The following is a 22,577-nucleotide window of genomic DNA, read 5'->3' as shown; positions in this document are numbered from 1 at the left end:
GGAGACTAGGATGCCGGTGGGGACCCTGCTGATGATGATGAGGGTGGAGGTGATCGTGCCGGTGGGTATGAGGTCGGGTAATGTCCAAACGCGAAGTCGCGGAAACCTGCAGCTTCACTGGTGATGATGCATGTGGTGAGGATAAATCCATGGGGACCTTCGGCGACATGCCTCTTCCCTTCCCGAGGATGTCTTGAATCGAAAACGAAGTCAGCTTGTTTGAAGTCCCGTGACTCTGCTGTTCATCACCCTTGCTGCATAATTTCCGGCTGTGTTCCTCCATCTTTGAATAATTCACTGGATCCTCCGTGGCGATGAAAGTTTATACCCTACTTTTACTTTTTTCTGGAGTGCTTTACAACTCGTATTGCCGTATCTTATCCGAAAGCGTAAAATCACATTTCTAACCTAGGTATGATTCTAAAAATAATTACACTGGGAGAGAAAAGAAGCAAGATGAACTCGAAACCAGACCACAGTATATCTCCTTGAGTGCTACAGCTCAGCCGGTATCAGTGGCAAAACAGAGAGCAAAAGTTTATTTCCTATTCGACGAAAAGAGAGAGCTGGTGGAGCTGGTGCTCTTTCAAACCCCACTTGGTAAACTGCGAAACGCGGAATGGCCTATTGCAAGGAATGTCTTGACCAGATATATTATTATATATAACGACACCACTCTCTTGACCCTCGGGGTTCAAGCAGGAGAGGTAGGAAGACCGTGGTGGTCTTCTTACGGCAGCTGTCAATCATAGAAGCAATCTGCCCTTATCGCGCTATTCCTATTAGTCAATACCTGCGGTTCAGCGCGGATCCTCCCTATGCTCTCACCCAGCTCCTCAAGTCAAAGTTCTCTACCAAAAAATCTCTCCGTGCTCTACCCTACTCTGCTGCTCTCTCTTCTTCTCCCTCCTCCAAAGCTCTTAACCAGAGTTACCTACCAGCCCCCCCCCCCCTCCTCCACCACCGCCACCACGACCAACACAGCCCTCCCCTCCTTCTTTTTCCTTCTTCTTGCCTGAAGTAGAACGCACGAGTGCATTGGAGGGGGAGGGCGTATTTGACAATATCCATTATTCTTGGTCGGATAATCACCACTTAAACTGACAAGCGGACTGGAAGATTGACAGCTCTCGGACCGGCGATTAGGCTAACAATCCTCCGGAGGGGTGGAGAGATGCGGGGATGACGTCTCACCGTGCAATGCTATTGGCTCGCGCGGCGGGGTGGCATCTAGTTCAAACAAAAGACGCGGGGAGCAAAGTTTTCGCTGGTACCCGGCGAATCGTAAAACATCTTCTATTCCCCTCTCTCCCTCTCTTCCCCCTCTCTCTTGCTCCGTCTATCTTTCTCATACAGCCATGGTTCTTCCCTCTCGCTGTTTGCTTTCGACGCAGGGGCGAAGCGAAATACCAGTCCGTGTCTAAACAATCTAATTGGTGCATAACACGAGGTGATCATCCAATAAAACTCATCAACTTCATTCTGCCAGATAAGTAATTGACACTTCGGATAATAGAAAGCGAATAGGGCTCTCTCATCATCGGACGGTTTGCAGGCACATTCGATAAGCAAATGCCTCCGCTTTTGCTCTGTAAGCGTGTCTTTAATCCAGCAAACAACTGGCAATTGGCTAAGGCTCTTTTTTTTATGTCAGAGGTACGAGAAATTACCGGAAGTCAAAGAAAAGTTCGGCATTCAACTGAAGGCAGGAATCTTTGATTGCTACCATTCCTGTTTGGTTAGACTTCCCATCACGTACTTCGTATCCAGTATGAGGGTGAGATGCATCCACACTCCCCCCCCCCCCCCCCAAAAAAAAAAGGAAGCGAAAAGAGAAAACGAACAAAACACATATATATATATACATACATACATACAAATATATTAATAGTCAGTTAGGGCATTTATTGAGAAAATTATAATGATATCTCCTTACATTTGTTGAAGCTTTATTGCTAAATGTGTGTCTGTAGGATGTTTTGTGATACAACTGACCTACACATGTACATCAAATGTGATAACTCGAACATTTTTTAAAACAGAAGCACTGCTCCCAATGGTAAATATACCTTTAAAGTGTCTGTTGATGTCCATTTAGTCTATTGCTTCGTATTTCCACGTTGATTTCCCAGAGTTAAAAGATGATTGTCTTAATGTTTTCTTATCCATTCCTTTTCACCTCCCAAGTACCATTTAAACAGTTGCAGAAACAAATCAAATACATGTTCTGATCTGAAAAGATTCCTTGATACTAACGCTGGAAATGGCAATAAGTTGAACAACGTGTGAAATACTAATATTGTGTTCTTGTTTTTAAAACACAAAATAATCTAGCACCGACCCACTCAGAATCACTGATATGTAAACGAACTGTAAATCATAGTATGGTTGGGTGTCCATAATACCGGACACCTAACGTTTTTCTATCAATAGAAACGTGAAAAATCTCACAATTGGCCTGAAATTTTACTCACGTGTGGAGAAAATACTCCGTATTCACAAGCGCGCACTGAAAATGCGATCTGAGGTACGCGCTCTTAGATGGCGGCTTCGAACGCGTGGGGTGTCATTTTTTCCGCACTCACTTGCCCTGCTCATTTCCACCGACCACCCTGAGAATACGTATAAAGGGCACTTAAATGCGTTTTTTCGACAGGCCGCTGTTTTTTTCTAGCCGTCATTTTTTTCCCAATAATATTTGAATATATTTTGAATCCTTCGATATTACTTTTGAAGGACCGTTTGATGAATTTGAATTGATTTTCATAAGGAAACTTTTCATCGTAATTGAAATAAATTAGATGAGTCGGTTTGTTTTTTCACATTCATTTCTCGTTTCTGCATCAACTCGTACGGTCGTAGCGGGCGACAAAATGTTTATGTCATGTGTATGTGTAACGTGTGTGCTCGATCGTACAAGCGGCGGTGACAATTTTGCGGTCAAAATCGTCAAATTTATTACGGAAGGATACTCTACATCTAACAACGAGTCAGCAAAGGTAGGCCTAGTTATAATATATGTAACGTTAGTTACACGATAAACCTTATTCGATTTTGATAAATTTCGGTAATTTAGAGGGAATACTTAGTTGTTTTCGCCACATTTACTCGGTAGCGTAGCCAAGTGAATAATCGAACACCGTTGCGCGTAGTCCCATGCGTACATTTTCTTTCTGTACGCGCAATGCCATTATAATGCGCGGCCGGTCGTTATGGACCCGGTCGGTAGGTTGGACACCTACCATACACGTTATTCTTTGAAATGCCCCCTTCAACTCGCCCGCCCAAGGAAGAAATATAAAAGAAATTATTTTGCATATATTATGTTGGAGCCAGTTTGTTTAATACACTCCCTGTAGTGTTTAAACATGTACATCCCTTTATGGATTAAAAAAAAAAAACTGTGCGAAGCCTTTTATAGTGATTCCATTGCTTTGTAACAGTTCTATATGCATGCATATCTATGTATTTACGTATAGGACCTATATACTCATTTATCATTAATCCACTCTCGGTGTTTGTACTTTAACTGTATGTTGTATACATAATGTATTATCATGCCGAATAGTCTGTTATTACTGCACGGTGCCTTTGGAAAGCAATTTATTAAGAAATAACTGAATAGGCCCACCCTGCAGTACAAAACAAATAAAACTAAATAAAAATTAGTAGATATGGTAAACACGATACCATATACCCGCTGAACTCTTCATTGCTATTAAAGGTTTGCTTGCGTTTTATTAGCTGTTTTACACGGCGGAAAAGTCGGTTAATCTTATGACAGTATTAACGCGTTATTGATTGGATTCTTTCAGGACTATTGGAAAAAGAATATAATGTGTCTATAAAAGATCTAATGTTTCATTGAGGAATTAAAATATCAATCTCAATTGTTGCTTTAAACATGTTGCCTTATTGTCTTTGAAACAAGTGGAATGCCTTCAAACTCTTTAGAGAAATATTTTACGGATATCGAAACAGATATAACATTCGAAATGCAAAACTTCCACTAGTATTACGCCAATCTTAATCTTGATGAGATAAAGATGGACGAACCGAGTCTAAGTGGAACCAAGATATTGGTTTTGATTCTCTTAACTTTTTTTCCTCGCCTCGTTTCCTTCGTATGTTTTCTTTTTATCTCACTCTTGAAAACACAATTGGAAGAGACACTAATACGAGATATCTGCGCAGATTTCATATGGTACCTATATAACGCAGCTTCGGTGAAACAAATAGTCTCGTGCCAGTCTAGATTCCACTATTAAAGGATAAATATGACTCGAAAGAAAGGAGTGAATTTTCCAAACGTCAAGAAAAATTGTCCTTACTCTGGAACTTTACAAAGATTAGAATACAAAACTTCGCATTTGTAATCACACTTCCATCTTAATTGACGACGTAACGATTGAATTCACGATGGGGAAATTGGTCAAATTGGCGATGTCAAATCTTACTTGTATCAAGAAATCCTTAATCCCTCATTAATCTGTGCTGACTATGAGGGTCAGAACAATTTGAAATACCGATGATCTATGGCATCTAGTAGAGCAATCGGCAGGAGGATAGGCACACATGAACGCAAGATATAGACATGTTTTTCTGGGGATTATTTTCTGCATGTGTGAAGATCGATATACATATTTGCAATCCCTCTAAAAAAAAAACCATTAGAACTAGGTCACTTGGTGCATTTCCTTAGCAAAAAAAAAAGGAAAGAAAAGAAAAGAAATAACATGTTTACATCTCCGTCTTAACTCTGAAAAAGAAAACAAGAAAAAACTCAGATTTCTCCTTTAATGATAGTCTGGTCTCCACTAGTAGGTAGTCTTATTGGACATGACACGTCGAACATGACATAGGGCTGTATACCAAGGTTGGACCCATCGTAATTGGTACTTTGGTCTTCAGCTGCGCAGCTGGTGGTTCTTCACAGAGTCACGCGCGCGCTTTGTGTATACTAGTCTGCGCCGCTGCAGCAATATGTCCTGAAGAAACGTTAATAACAAAAAAAAAGAAAGAAAGAAAGAAAGAAATAACTACAAACGTAACTTCAGTGCAAATGATAGAGACTACGATTTGTTTAGGACTTTTGATTACGCAATATGTTCCATTTTAGGGTGATTGCATTTCAAAATTGACTATACGTTCTTTTTTCTTTACCTTGCCATCTTATACAAAGTATTTGAGCCATCGATGTTATTTATTGCAGTTGTCTGATTGAACGTGTCGAAGGTGGTATATTTTCAAGAGTTGAGACCCTTATAAAAAAAACAAAAAACAAATAATTGATCTAAAATAAATGATATGGATCGTGCAAATATAAACATAATACAAGTGAGATCTGACGATCCTAACGCGACGTCTATGAAACCGTCAAAATTATGTTAAAGGGATGGTATAGTTTTGGTTGAGGTGGGGGATTCAGATTATTTTAAGCTTTTTGTAAGACAATTGTAACAGAAACCTCTTGTGAAACTAAGAGGAATTGAAAGTTTATTTAATGAAAATTTCTGATAATCTATACTGCAGTCAATATTGTTGCTGTCAGTAAACAATTAATAACTTTCTTGCATATTTTCTATTCTTACCACCAATTGTTGCCACTTAATTTTCCTTTTATTATTTAAGGCTTGAAATAGCAATATACTTGGCGTACTATACCTCTCGTGATATACTTGCCTAGCATGGTGATGACTCAACTGAAAGTTATCAAATGTTATGTGTGAAAATTCATAATGTAAATTTCAATTTTAATGAAGAGGTACTTTGTTGGCTCATTTATCTCCATATTTCAAAACATCTTTATGTATAATTTATATTGTATTGAAAAAAAAAATCCTTTATCGGACGAGTGTAAGAGAAATGAAAAAAAAAATGTATCACTTTGGATTGTGTCAACATGATGGAAATAAATAAACTATTGATATTGAACTATTGTTTCAAAAAATCCCGTTGAGCTTCTCTAATGAAACGAAAGGATTACACTGACAACAACAACTACAAAACTTTGTTCAGTTTATATGTAACTTCCTATTTTGTTTTCATTTAAATTAGTTAAATCAATGAATCATTTCATATCTTTTCTCTGCATTCCGGAAACACTCTATCTGTTTGTTATTGTTGTTGTTGTTGTTTCATGTCATTTCTCCTAAATCTAAAGAAAGAAATCAATTCTTAACTAGAATCAATCATCTTTTCTTTTAATCTAAGAATTCTCAATATTTCTGCATCAAATCTAAATCTCAGGAATTCTTCTTTCAGAGTCATGTATCAGGTATATAGCTTTATCAAGCTTCTATATGCAATGTTATTCTGAATGAAATGAAAAAAAAAAATCCTGGTTTTTGAGAAGTGTTCCTAATGGTCTTTTGGGGGGATATAGATGTGTCCCCACTTAACATTTTTCTAAAGGATTGTTTTGGTTCACGCATTTGAAATGAAGGTGACCTAGGCCTAAAACACTTTGAGGTAGTGAAAATGTGTATTGGTATCAAGCTATACCGAAATGAACTAATTCAATAAGAGTTTCACATTAGTTGTGTTTAATTCAGTTTGTACCATTCTTGTATTTCAAGCTGCTATCAGATTTGAGAAATAAGAAAATGCCATATGTGCTGTTTCAAACATACATCTTTAAGATGCGCCTACAAACACTCACTGCTTCTAAAAATGTTTAAAATTTGTTTTTGTTCCGAAGTGTGCCCGAAAAATTAGTTATTATATGGTATTGTTTTGCTGTAAGCGTGGATTTTGCTTGAATTGTAAAATGAATGTAGAATGAGAAGAGTTTTACATAAAAAGATTCACAAAGAGAACAACTGCATCATCTTTCTTTGATTTGCATTTGTGCAATCTTATTTCTGTTGACAATGAATCGAAGTATGATTGTAGTTGACATGTCAAAGATGAAACACGTTGGAAATAAGTTACTCTTTTATCAACAATAATGTTTTGTTTGTTTTGATTTGTTTTGTTTTTGCTTTGTTTTTGTTTTTGTTTTTTGCTAAGCAATGCATACTTTGCAATGGTGACAAAAAGTAAATACAGCGATGAAAAAGAATGATCTACTGACAAGCGGAGCTTGTAAAACGTGGAACACTCGAAAAACAACATGTCAATACTATTTTATACCCAATCTTATCTTTTTACAATTTGAATACTTTATAACTGACATGATTGTTCATGGTAATATAAAAGGAATATTAAAAAAGAATGTCAATATGTCAATTCATATGGTGATGAAACCTCTACCGTTTTGTTTATTTCCATATATCTTTGAGGGGCGAAGCGGAATGTGAGTTGGACTTGAACTACATCTAAGTATAACCGTCTCTACAAAGTGTGTCCATGTTGACGATTGTGGTATTATTGACAATGATATAGGTTGCTATGATGATTATGGTGTAGAATTTGACAACGGTTTTGGTTTTCATCATTGTTTGGTTTATACAGGAATGATAAAGTTAAGCCTATAATTATGATAACATTATTAGGATAACGAAAATGGTTGTGATAGTTTTGATTAAATTGACAATTTATGACGGAAATAACCATATGTTATTACCACTGTTGAATACTTATGATCTCCATTCAAATCAAAGAAAAAAAAATGATCCTAAATCATCGATTCATCTAGTGAATTACTTTTAATTAGTTTTTGCAGTCTTTACATACCCATTATCAAAATTCCTTTATTCGTCGAAGAAACAAAACAAAACAGGCTATCACGGAGAGGTTCTAACGTCGTTTGAGATGCCGATATGAAAGAAGTGATGTCCGCTAATGGTTGAAAAGCAGACAACTGTGGACCTTGGCACAGACTTGCCCTTGACTAGACCTCGACCCAGAGGATAGCGCCGCAGCACGATTCTATCGACCTCAAGGAATTCAGATGAGGGAGGGCAGCATCAAAATATGCCAAAAATTCTGAGCACCCGATTGTCGTCCTTCGTATATTATTTTTATGTTTTACTCTGCTTTTTAGTTGTTGCTTTTTATCATTGAAAAAAAGACCACCACAATGTATCATTTTTCCAGTTTACCCGGTCATTCTGTTGTCTGCTTATTTTTTGTTTATTTCCTAAGACTTTTAGAAGGAAATATTTCTGTATTTCCTGGTATTTCCGTATAACATTTCTATTTTTTTTCCTTTTTTACTATCGGAAGTGATCGTATCATAATAATCATAAGGTTCGTCGCTATTACCATTAAAATGATTGTCTTCAAAAGGCTTTTATCACTACCTTCCGTTCAAACGTGATGGTTGTTGTTTTTTTTTTTAACACGATGATTTTTTAATTGAAGGCCACAATACGGTCATTATGGAAGTCTGCGCTAACAAAAATGTTCCACGGCATGTCAGACGGCGGCAAATGTATGTGGTAAACAGAATTAGTTTGCAGTTGATCTATTTTTTACTACCCGTTATCGTGTTTACTGCTTTTATGTGTGAAAAGCATTCAGTGTTATAACGGCACATCCACAGGAGATGGGGGGGGGGAGGTGTGAGTGCACCACCGACTTGCTGGGATGTTCTGCGTTGAATCAATGTGACCGCGACAAAAAGTGACAATTAATTAGTCATAATGACACGAAAGTGATCGATCGCAATACCTCAACTGTCACTCCCGCTCCTAAGAGTCCTCCTTCCACTCTCTTTTGTCCGTACATTGAGCATTCTGTAGTACTTAGAGGGTCTGATTGGGTGGTCTTCACTCAAACTTGTTTAGACAAACTCTCGATGTTTAGGCCCGACTTCGGGTCTTCGATCAATCAAACTTGTGAGGGGTGTCTATCTGCCCGTTCGTCTGCACCCGCGCGGACCAATCGCATGGGTCGTTCTGCGCCTCAGTGTCTCCAGTAAATGCAACTAACGTATCCGCTGATTGGCTAGGCTGGAATTCTCACCGTACCAATCGTTGTGCCCTGCTTGTATGACAGTTGTTGAGTGAAAATTAGTGTACGATGTGATATGAAAGGTCAAACGTCTGCATGATATTTCTGCTACTCCAACATATTATTTCCTGCGACAACCGTTGTAACTATAATGATATAAATTATTCTCGCTTGCGGTTATTTGATTTTTTTTCTGTGTTATCTGCTCTTCTTTCTTTTTTCAAAACTGGAATGTGACGTCATTGTGAATTTGAATCTATTTTGATTTATTCTTTCAAAATTATCAAAGGTTGTTAACTTATCAAGATTAAATCAGTATACGTCACAGACTTCTTTTTCTCAGGACTGTTACTCGACCTGAACATGTAAAAGGTGATATCACGGAGCTACGACTGACTTTCAGCTCCATGCTTCTATGGTTATGCCAAAAAACACATGTATGAAATGCTGGATTAATTTTTGGTAAGATTTCGAGTTGCTTTTTACTTTGGAACTTGTTTAAGTTTATCTCACAGTGTCTCAATGAATCATATTCAATTATTCTTGGAATTTAGGTGTAAGATATTTTTTTTTCGGTATCAATATTGACACTCCGTGTTTCTTCGTTTTAACTTGCTTTCAAGACAGGGCACGCAACTTTATTTAGCTTTACTATGTTTGGACAATTTGCCTCATGCCTTGTTCATAACACTATAATTTCAATTTCATTTCACTTCATTTCGAACAAATTCCAATATTGCAAATAAACATTTGTATACACGTAATTACACGAAATCAATGTAGGCTTAACATTGTAATCAATTAAATTACAGTGGACAGATAGCTGTGACCTTTATGATAGATATCGAATCAAAATTGATTATATAGAAATGGAAGGGACTTCTAAAAGGCAGACCTTGTAGTTTGCACTCTCCTCATTAACAATAACTACTAACTCTACTTGCTGAACGAACAAGACTAGGCAACTTGCCTAAGAATAATTAAAAGAAAGAATAATAACAATAATAATGATAAAAGAAGAATAATAAATTAGATTTAATAAAGGCCTCTTCTGAAGAATGCCAGTTGATTCGGGATGTTGGTCTACATATTCATCTGTAAGTTGCAACTTATTCGCCCCATAATTCCCACTGGAAATTTATGTTAGGTGTTTTTTTTTGACTTCATAACACCTTAGAAGATTCTGGTCACACAAATTGACTTATTCAAATATACATTGCACCGAAGTCATCGCAAAGGTTAGATTCTAGGCAGAAAAACAACAACAACAACAACAACAACAAATGCATTGTATCGTATTGTATTGTATTGTATTGTATTGTATTGTATTGCATTGTATTGCCTCGTATTGTATTGCACTGTATTGCATTTATAGCCCATTTTGTAGTAACGATAGCCATTTACATGATATGCTGTAGTGTAGGGGGCACACAATCCGAGGACATTACACATGCGTTTGTGTGGTACGTGTATAATATCTAAAATGCGCTATAACTTCGTATTGCTGTGCAGCGTCGTCTAGTGCAGCTTGTCTACCCTCCCACCTGAAATGTGATTATAAAAGTGCATATAATTATTTTAACGGAGCAACGTCGCCGCCTGTAGATTTTTCGTTCTTGTATACATGAAACACACCCCCATCCAGGTATCATCACTCGCGAAACCTCGGGCCAAACTAATAAACTTTTCGTTGGAGGTCTAGAGTGCGTCGTCGTATTGTGAACACAAACAATTAGCTTCGACTTGTCTGATATTCCTCCGGTTTTTTGAGGGAAAAGAAAAGTCTGGATGAGTGACCGTTCGGACCTTGAAAGGGTCAAGTGCCTCTTTACCTCAGAAAGAGAGGGAGCGAAGGAGATAGAGAAATTTCAAGAGCAAAATATAGAAGAAAAAATGGAGGGAGGAAAGAAAACATAAGAAAACGACATAAACTTTTTTTTTTTGGCAAAAAGTTAAAAGATATCTATGCACAACGCTGTTCCTTTGGTTGCAGTATTTAGTATTGACGACCAGGAAAAAAAACCCCACATTTTTAGAAGTTTTAGGCAAAAAAGATTTTTTAAATATTTTTTATTTAATGGTGTTAAGTATCAAAAGAGAGAGAGAGAGAAGAGAAAATGGTGTACGGTGTCTGTGGCGTGTGTGTGTGCGTGTGTGTGTGTGTGTGTGTGTGTGTGTGTGTGTGTGGGTGTGTGTGTGTGTGTGTGTGTACGTGTGTTAAAATTAAGAGAGAGAAGAGGGAAGAGAAAGAGACGAAAAAGACGTGAGGTAGACGCGCTGGTAATTCTGACTAGTTGAAGAGGTCAGTGCGATTTAGACCGTTGATGGCGCTATGTCGCTATACTGCCATGTCGAGATAAACAAGGGGAATAGAATTTGCCTACAGAGGATAGCTGTGTATTTCACATTCAGAGCTAGGTGCAGGGAAGGACTTGCAGGGGCTAAATTCTAAATTGCATAGGCCCTCTTTGCATTCTTTGTCTTCCTCAAGTTATGTAAAAGTGAGAATCGAATTTATTCCACTAGCTGTTAACTTCAGCTTCGTTTTTTCTTTCTATTTTTTATTTTTATTTTTATTTATTGATTTTTTTTTTTGTGGGGGATGGTTTGGTGGGGGTCTGTTACTCCGGAAGCAACTCATTCATTCTTTTTAAGCTACATTGATGTTTTTCAAGGTTTTTACAATTCTATAACGGAGAAAATATTGTATTTTTCTTCTTCAAAATCAATTTTCTACAATATCATGTTTAGTTTGTTATAACGTGTAGAAACTATTGTTTGTTTCTTTGTTCGTTCGTTCATTCGTTATTTTAGGGGTACATGTATAACATTTGATTCATACATTATCTTGTCCTTTAATATCTCCTCAATGAGATATATATGTATGACTTGCCTACCTGTGGTCAAATGTAATTTTGGTAAAATACTTGCCTGTCAACTTGAGGTCAAACTCTGTTTGGAAAAATAGTAGATTTCAAATCCAACTGCGGTAAATGTTAATTGAATTTCATGTTGCTGTTGTTGTCGTCGTTTTGTTTTTGCTTCTTCTTTTTTATATGGTTTGGTTTGATTTGGTTTTGGTCTATGTGTGGGTGTAGACACTCGCGCATGTGTAGAGCACTCATGTCTGGGTGATGCAAATAGGTATTACATGAACTCTCATTAAAGACTATTTCATAACTTATTTGTTCTGCTGTATATGAGCTCCCACGTGGAGACCTTTTTCTTCTTCTTCTTCTTCTTCTTCTTCTTCTTCTTCTTCTTCTTCTTCTCCTTCTTACTATGAGCTCCTCAATGGAGGTAGTTATAAGTACGACCTCGCTCATGGAGACATTTTATTAGCGTAGGTTTAAAAAAATTATATTTTCTGATCTGTTTATAATATCGTTTCAATAAAGCAAATTTGAATTGGAGCAAATCATTTTCAATAGGGTTCCCATTTTTCCATAAACAGCAAAAACAACAAGATGTTTTGCTAATGCAATTGGTTCACAGAAATACAGCATAATAAAAAACAGTATCTTATAGAACAACAAAATTGGTTTTGTCCTGAATGTGGTTCATCTGAATGGTGATTTCATAGAAATATGTTCTCCTTCAGCTTCCACAATCACGAACATTATTTTGTACCTTAGTGAGTACTTTCGTGAGATCATAACACAACTGTAGTACACGTCCAGCGTCATACCGCCATCTACGACGCAGTCTGAAGAAGCCACCAGTAGGAGGCAAAAATAATTTTCGTGATTGTGAAAGAATAACATAATATTTTCTACAAAAAAAGACTAGTTTTGATTTAGGGATGAATTGTGTTGAGAGGGCTATCGATAAGCCTTTTCAAATAATGTGACGTCATCACCACATTGTAGTTGAATGGCTTCCTTCACTGTGACTCTCAGTCACTTGCATGTAGGATGGGATTCGGCTCAGTGCCGTATTTTAGAAATAATTATATGTTATTTGTATAAGACACTGATTCGGTTTCTGGACAAGCGCCATCTACGGTACTTACGATAATTATCGCATTATCGAGCCAGATTGAATGTCTCACTCTCTCACCTGTTTACATAGACACATGTGTTAAAGATACAATATTAAATAATTATATGAAATGAACGAAAATTCAATGTCTTTCGTGTTTTATATCGAAATACACCAACTAATTTCACTTCTTCCTTGGAATTTGCAAAAGGATTTATCCGCTCAAACTCCACCCCTCAAAAATGTCACTTGGAGGCATTGATGACAGCTTTTAGCTAACTCCCTCTACGGTAGAAAATAAACACGATTCGTAGCGCGAACAAAGCAATCAGTGACGTTCTGCAACACAGCTGAAACGTCTTCCTATAACATGTCCGCTGATAGTAATTGTTATAATTTAGTAATAATATGTGCACAATAAGTGTAAAACTCTGAGTGATTTCAATCTAATTGTGATGGTTTATCTAAGAGCAAGTGTATTTGTTTCATTGAATGATTTCAAGTGTTACCATTAATCTAGTAATCTAACAAACGCAAACAGGGAAACTGGTCAGTTTCCCTCTGTTTGCGTTCGTTATGCCCCAGTCACATAGACATCCCGGATCACCCCGGACCACCCCGGATCTGATCCGGGGAGAGATCCGTGTTGACGCCGGGAGGCCAACACGGCAACTTTTGACGGTCAAAAACATCCGGTGTCATCCGGGGATTGCCGTGTTGGCAGAGCAATCCGGAGTGATCCGTGTGGCTGCCGTGTAGCTGCCGTGTTGATCCGTGTAGATGCCGTGTTTGTCCGTGTAGACGCCGCGCTCTTCCGGCCTTATCCGTGTAGCTGCCGTGTTGATACCGTGTGTACAATCATACCAAAATCCCGGATGTCCCCGGATCTCCCCGGACGTCCCCGGATCTCCCCGGATCACCTTGTAGATTCTTGAGCATCCGTGTTTATATGTGACTGGGGCATTTCATACTCAAAAGCTGCATCACTTCGGTGATCCCTCGCATTTTCCCCAAGTTGAATTATCCTTCGGGTTTATGCCAGGTTCAAGTGTGTGCGTGTGTGTCATACCCACACACACACACACAAACACGCGCGCACACACACACACACACACGTACACACATGCACACAAACACAAACACACACAAACTGCTATAGCTTCCGACCACACGAGCATTGAGAATTAAGGGTTTCTGGAACGAACACTGCTAGGCCTTTCTATAGCTCAGTCGGTAGAGCACCGAGCTAGCAATCCGGAGGTCTCGGGTTCGAATCCCGATGGATCCCAAATTCTCTGCTCATTTTTCCATTTCGTAATCTATCTACGAAAAGTGAACAGCTACAATATTGGCCATAACGGTCTCTTGTGAGTAATATTAATCTAATAATGGCACTGATAAATCAATAGAAAGAAAATCAATTGTATTATTGAATTGAATTGAATTGAATTGAAATGAATTGAATTGAATTGATTGAATGGTTGTAACTGTTATCACTTAATATTATCTTTACAATAAGTGTTACAAACAGCCACAATGGTCTCATGAGATTAACATCAATCTGGTTTATTGAAAAACAGTCGTAATCGTTTAATCGAATGATTGTAATAGCACATTAAGTCACATCTGTCTATGATAAGTGTTAAATTGGCTACAACGGTCTCGGGTGAGTGATCTCGATCTGACTTCCATTTCTCTTTATCTGGCGATTGGTTCGATCAGGGAGGTGGGAAGAGATGATAGGAAACTCAGACAGATTGATTCTTTTGAAGGAGACTTCGTGTGCATAGCAATCAATTCATGCGGGTTAACAAGTACGGTTAGTTAGAATGCCAGTAACAGGGACTACCGTTAACGAACTAGATCGCGGAGGGGTTTTCATCCAAGACCATATACAGGCAGTGATGTCCGTGTCATAATCTATAAACCTGATAAAAGATATCTCGCTCCATTTTCCATACCTAATGGGATCTAAAATATCGAAAGACATTTTGAATAGTCTGTGATACATCATGTATGGTAGTGGAGGTTAGAACTGAAATGGACAAAAGTAACTAAGAAAGAAAAGGAGGAATATGATCCAATTGAATAATCATAGATTCGGTACTGAAAGTCTATAGCAGCCACTAAAGACCCATAGCAAAAAAGTAAACCGATGTTGTATTTAATTAAATATATTCATATTATAATAGATAAATATTCAAAGTCTCTCATCCAATGTCCTCGTAATTCGAATTTAATGTCTATCTTTTTTAAAAGAAAAAAGGGGATAGGAAGAAAAATATTGCATGATTTCACTTAAAGGAATTTACCCTGAATTTATATGTGGATCCGGTGAATGCAGAAATATCACTGATAGCACACATTAATGAATCCGGTCAAAATAATCTGTTCAAAAGCTATTAATATTTAACATTTTCGTTAAGTCCATTTGTCGTGACATGAAGACTACATCAATTCATCATGTTAGAATGGGGCAACAGCAGAAACAAAATGTACAAAGAATTAAGTCAGATTCGTCGAAAAAGTTAACATTTCTTCGACCTGCATGTTACCGACATAGGTTATGGATAATATTAATCAACTCGAGTCGGACATTTTTCAATGTATTAGATATATGAAATATGCAATAAGCGGATAGATAGAAAGTAAAAGAATGCGAAGTGTAAAAGGATTGAATGTAAACTATGGATAGTGCAGCCTTTGTGTGACGAAAGTAGTTGTCATCATTTCAATAACACTCATTTGTGAATGCTGATTTTTTGATTTTTTTTTGTAAGTAAATGATACCGAACAGTATACTTTGATTAATCTCGATTTTTTTTTCTTTTATAATTATTTCCATTTGCTTTATTTTTGTCTTTATTTTTTTATCGTTTGGATATGTTTTGAGTTTATTCATTTTTGTTTTGTTGTTGTTTTTGCCATCATTTCAGAAACGTGGGATCACTTTACTTCAAACAACAGTGATCAAATTCTCAAATGCACACTGGGATTAGAACAAAAAGTTGGTGGTGTCGTAAGACTTTTGTTTCAAAGAGGTCGTTTAGTCAAAGTAAAGAGAGTTTCATGTTGAATCTTTTCAGACAATTACGAAGTACACACGTTTTTGGTTTTAGTTTTCGGCATAAATCACAAATCACAGCAATTTAGCGTAGGGGTAAATCTTTGTCATGGATTTTCATGCCGACACCTTAAGTAAAGGGGAAAATACAGAACATGTCTTGCTCAGAAGATGAATGGAATTTTCGCATGGCTGCCCAGGCGTAAGTTCGTAAGTCTGCGCGTGCTAACATTTCGCGCGGCGCTGAGTGAAACTTTTTTTTACCCGCTGCTCTTAAAATCTCGTGCTGCAGACGACAGTGACAGACGCGCCGCTATTAGTAAGCACGAGGCTAGAGCCCGCCTTTTCTTCGCCCAGAGCTTTGGCTGATTGTTTTTCACGACTTCGATTGACGACAGAGCAGTGAAAACAGACGATTCGTTGAACTGGGAATTATGGAAGAAACGGACTTCTCACCCTGTTTTATCTCCCCATTTGTCGGGGCCAGAGGGTGGAAAAAACGCGTTGAGTGGTTATAGCGGCGTAACCATGCGAGACTGTATGAATATCATATGAGGCATGATAGGGCGGTAATTGGTTGGTTTTTAAGCGAAAATACGATCGTTGTTTTCATGAGGAGGGCACGGGTAGGATCACCCTCCTTTTGTCGCATTGGGTGGGTTGATAGATTTTCATGAGGGAGGGGAAAAACAACTTGCTAAACAATCTGTTGTTGAAACACAAACGGATCTGTGACATACGTGATTTAGTGAATCCCCGACGGGTTCGCCCTCGGGAATCATACACCACATGATCCGCATTGCTGCCCAGCTCATTATAAATGACCGAGGACTTTTATTGGTAGCTTTTGGGGAATAGACTCAAGCAGTGACAGCAGTTGCTGTCATAGATAACAAAGCAGCCTTGTGTATGCCCTTTAAGTGTTCAAAATTCGACGCATGTCTCTGCTGTGAAGTGTATGAATTGAGACGAATTCCCCCATCTCTGTCAGTTGACAGAATGCAGAAAAGCCCACTCTTTTGGTTTTACTCTGACAACAGAGAAAAACAACTCAACACCTCCCATTAGCTCGTTAATTTGAACGTCATGTGCAGCTTAGTACATGACACTTGCATGAGTAGGAAGGCCAGACATCCCCCTTGATATATGGACAGCGAGATGGAAACAGTTCACCGTTTTAGATGTTGCTGATATTAATCATGTACGCAGTTACTAATAGTAAGTAACAGTCTTATCCACTGCAAATTCTATGCCGTCTGCAATGCCATCGGCAGTTGCTTATAAGTAAAAGAGACCATACTTGTACTCCAAAGTAGGCTACCACTCCCCTTGCGTGTAAAAGGACTTTTAGAACGGAATGAGAATCAGCACTTGGTATTGTTCGTGCTTTTTCTCAAATAGTTGAGTGTCTGTATAAGGTACTGATGTTCGTTTTGAATTGTTATTAAGTTGTTGCCGCTGCGGCTGTCCAGATCTGAGCTTCGTTCATTCAAAAAGGAAGCCAGGGCACCAACCTGTCTTCAACTTTTGACACCATTAGTCCGCAGTTGGTTCTCAGAGGTTCTCAAAGGGTTTCCTGAAATTTATTCCTTACTGAAGTGTCCCTCTTCCTATTGGTGATCGGTTTTGGTAGGATAAAAGATTTCGATGCTATATTGAAACCCTTTGCTTTGATTTTGATTTTGATTTTGTTTTGCTTTGCTTTTGTCTTTTATTGGTCGTTCTCCGATTGGTCGCCAGCTTTTTCAGGACTGAGGTTCTGTGATGGCTGGCCATAGACAAAAAATAGTTTTGATCGGCTACCAAATGAGAGCAAACAAGCATTATTTACCAAGCGGTCGCCGAACGAATTAAACAAACGATGTAGTCTTCTTTTGCACAAAAAGTTGATGCTTACCGCAGTCCACAATCATTCAACCGCCGTTTCCCAACCAAGGATTCCAACTTTATTGCATTGTGATTTTTGTGTCGAACGATGCAGTCTATTCTATGCCCATCGAACCGTCATTGTGTCAATGTGGCAGTTTTCGACTAGAAATGTTCCAAACGACAAACTTGCCCTGCAAGATGTTTTCTACAAATTATGGAGCACTGGTAATGGAGCAGCTTGTACTGATTCAATTTATGGATGACACGCTCAATCAACTCTCTTCTTCGAATGTTGGATTTGAATGAAGGATATACATCCGCAAGATTCACGTAACTTGACAGGTTCCATTCTAAGGCATATTAAAGGGAAGGTAAACCCAACGAGCAATGTGGATTGAGTGAAAGCAGCAACATTAGTAGAAAACATCAGTGAAAGTTTGAGGAAAATCGGACAATCGATGCAAAAGTTATGAATTTTTAAAGTTTTGGTGTTGGAACCGCTGGATGAGGAGACTACTAGAGGATATGACGTATGAGTGGACAACAATACAAAGAAAATATAAAGGAAATTTTAACAAAAATTCACTTTTCTAGAATTATGACAGAGAAATGGACCAACCTCTTTCAGAAAGCAGGGGGAATAATTGTTACCCTTAACATATGTCAATATCAAGTTGATGGAATTTGTAATTTTCATGAAAAATGGATTTTTGTACAATTTTCTTTATATTTTCTTGGTATTGTTGTCCACTCACACGTCATAACCTCTAGTAGTCTCCTCATCCAGCGGTTCCAACACCAAAACTTTAAAAATTCATAACTTGTGCATCGATTGTCCGATTTTCTTCAAACTTTCACTGATGTGTTCTACTAATGTTGCTGCTTTCACTCAATCCACATTGCTCCTGGGGTTTATCTTCCCTTTAAGCAAAGAAGTTTTCCCTTGCTTCTCTTTTAATAGTCCCTGAACTGCGCCCTCCTTGAGATCCACGAACTCATCAAGTACTGAATTTGTGTCCTCCTCCTCGGATGCAACAGAAGGGCTATGACTGTAGCTTCGTATTCTTCCTTTTGTTCCATGATCTGGGTTGAATGGTGGGCACGACAAACCTGACCCGTTTAATCACTCAAGGTCCACGGTCGTGGGATTCATTTTTTTCTCCCGAGGTTCGAAGATGCAAAGCTGGTTATCTGTCAAAGTACGTCACGTATTCACCCAGCGTCATGTTTCCACGGATAGCTAGCGAGCAAACTTTGTCTTTGAAGGATCCGTATGCAGTGGCGGATCCAGAGGGGGTGCATCGGGCGCGTGCGCCCTCAGTATTTTGTTGATAAAAGCAAACGAAATAAAAAGAAAAAGGGGGCATGCGCCCCCTTTAATTTTGTAAAGGCGCCTCCCCTTTACGGTATTTTGGATCCGCCCCTGCTTATAGTAGGTGTAACGAGCTAATAACAAAAACTAAGGTCCGAATGAAGAGATGAATTCAGATACACATTATTTCCACCATTGACGACATCATTACACTCACGAGTCGGTTTTATTCGGACGTTCGGGACATGACGTAAATGTCAGTCGAGGCAACAACACCCTCTTGAATGCTGGGCCGGTTCTCTTCAACATCTGGAACGCTTCAGAGCAGCCCTACATTATTTTGACCCAATATGGTTGCCGAACCCCCTGTGAACACAACTAATCGACGGCAAACTCTAATGGGTCCTCCTAATTGTCATATAGCCAATTTATCGTTACACTATTCTTGATTGGACAAGGTCTCAGGGCAATCTGATTGAGCGACGATCAAAGTTCTAGAGACGGCGCCTCTGTTTTGTAGGTGCCCGGTGTTTATTGCCACTTGGTCTAATAGCAGATGATCTACTTCCCAGTTCAGCTATCACCACTACTGCTGAACTCATTTGGTCTACTATCAATTTCGTCTAATGCCCGTTTGGTCTAATCCTCACTTGGTGTAATCTCAAGTTTCGCTAATTCATTTCGTCTAATGACCAGACGGTCTAATTGCAATTTTGACTCCTTGGATTTTTTTTTCCATTTTGTCTAGTAAACTGTGGGTATTAGACGAAATGGGCATAGCCCATCTGGAAATAGACCGACTGGTAATGAGGCTAAGTGGCAAATCGACTAAATGGCCATTAGACGAACTGTGGTTGTAGACGAAACGGGATTAGACCATGTGGGTTGAGACTAATGTCTATTAGACGAAGTGGGAATAGACCAAGTGATAGATCACCGCCTCTTATTCCGTCATAGGCCTTCAATGAAATTATTATTCTCGTACGGTCGGTTAGTGTGAGAAGCAAGAAAGTAACCTGCTTGGTTACTGCAGCGGCAACTGAAAAAAAAATGTCAAATAGCACAAGGAGATGCGTAGACTCACCACCAAATTTGCCCTTTTTTAAAATTTGGTGGCCCGACTTTCATTTTTGGTGGCCCCGGGCCACCGGGCCACCGTTAGTGTCGAGCCCTGGCTAGGGTAATAATAATGGCAGGGTCCTGTGGTGGAACAGTGTCAATACTGAAGTATCTCATTTTATCAAAGTATTGGAGGGGAAAATGAGTTTCATTTTAAGCATGAAATTTCACACTAACAAATGATGTCAAAATATGAGTTTTTGCACAAAGTACCTCAGAAATCATTACATGGGACTACAAGAACATTGATTGTGACATGACTCACAATCTTCCAAATATCTTAGCGTTGAAAAGAGATAGATATATAGACATTTCTGTATTTACTATGAATCTACAAATTAAGGTAAAAACATGTTTTAGAATTAAAAAGAAAATAACACATTTTTTAGCTAGACTTAAAGCAAATAAAATGCATCAGAAGTCAGTACTCAAGTAGTACTGGGGGGAGGGGGAAGAGGGAGCATAGCGACCGATCAGCACCGGACAATAACCAGAGGGAGGGTTTTGGAGGAGGTATATCCCCCCCCCCCCCCCCTTCAACGTGATATTCAACGTCCTGGTGCACATTTTGGATGGCATATTGGGAAAATTTTTGATTAAAGTCGTAACGATAGGCTTGTTATTCATTTACCTTGGGTGGCATATTGGCGAAATTTTCGATTGAAATAGTAACGATACGCTTGTTATTCATTTTTTTCCTACAAAGACCCGTAACATACTAAGATGTGTAGTATTTGCGGGATTGATTAATTCACTGAACAAATAAAAAAACAAACAAACAACGTAGTGAAGGAGGGAGCCCTTGCATAGGTGGAATTGAAATTCAACGATCTGGTGCACACCTTTTAATATGTGGAATTTTTCGAAAGTTTCACATCAAAATAGTAAGACCCTACCTGTCAAAATTACAATAAAACAAATAAGGGGCGAAAGCAAACGAAATTCTTTAATTGTTAAATGACTCTCCCATTTAGGCCTACCCTTATGGAAAGAACACAGTTTTACCACACTATGTAACACAGTGTGCAACACAGTGTGGAACACAATGTGTAACACAGTGTTGAACACATGTGTTCAATATGTGTTTAATATGTGATTTTTGGGAGTGTGGTAACACTGTGTATTTACCCACAGTGTGAAACACAGCGTCACGACACCGTGCAACGTAGCGTTACTACATGGTCCAAAACACATATTAAATACACTGTCAATCAAACCACAGTCTCACACACTGTGACCACAGGGTTATAACCACATAGTCCATTACACTGTGGTAGTCACCACATAATCCACCACACTATGGTATTCAACACACAGTCTACCACTCTGTGGTAGTCACCACATAGTCTACCACACTGTGATAGTCATCACATAGTCCACCACACTGTGGTAGTCAACACATAGTCATCAGGTGTATCAATACATATGTCACCACATGGTCTTCTGGTGTACCAATACATACATATATATAGGTCATTGTCGTTGTAATGCATGAAGCCACGGTTACTGACTAGATAACACTGATATCAAGATATTAAATTACCTTTTCATAACAAAATTCATGACATTGGGTACAACATAACATTAGTAAACAATATTTCAAAGGAAATCCAATCATAAATACTTCAATTTTAGAAATATTTTATGAACTTTCTAAAATTTAGGTTGGTTTTTATGAATATTCATGAGCTATGCAAAAATCTGTACCACAGGACTACCACAGGAATATCACAGGAATACCACAGAAATACCACATGAAGTATCACATGCTGTACCTCAGAACTCCCACTTAATAGGTAATACTGTAGGAGTATAGGACAGGTTAAGTACTGCTTAAATCAATTGTCATAATTCACAGCATAACTCACCCATTAATGAGATTCTGGAATATGCGTTTTGTTTTGTTTGTTTTTATTCCACTTGGTAATACTGTGTGGTAGTGCTGTGTGGTATCGTCCCGTGATAGTTTTGAGGTATAGCATGCCAAGAAAAAAAAAACCACTAGAATATCCTGTGGCATTTTTCTGTAGTAGGCCCTGCTCTCTATTGTGTTTTGTGTGGTTTTGCCTGGTGGTATTTCTATGTGGTACTGCTGCGCGATATACTGTGTGGTTTTGCTGTGTGGTACTCCTGTGCGGTACTGCTGTTTGGTATTGTCCTGTGGTAGTCCTGTGGTATATGTGACAAACCACCACAGGAATATCCTGCGATATTTTCTCTGGTTTTATCGTGTGGTACGTTATCATGTATTGCAGTGTGGCACTGCTGTGCGATACTATGTGGTTTTGCTGTATGGTACTCCTGTGTGGTACTGAAGTGCGGTATTGTCCTGTG

Source organism: Diadema antillarum, unplaced genomic scaffold (genome assembly GCF_040938485.1).
Source record: "Diadema antillarum isolate AM-2024a unplaced genomic scaffold, OU_Dant_1.0 seq00000653_RagTag, whole genome shotgun sequence".
Lineage (NCBI taxonomy): Eukaryota > Metazoa > Echinodermata > Echinoidea > Diadematoida > Diadematidae > Diadema > Diadema antillarum.
The sequence above is the reverse complement of the archived record's forward strand: the minus strand, read 5'-3'. Positions refer to the sequence as shown.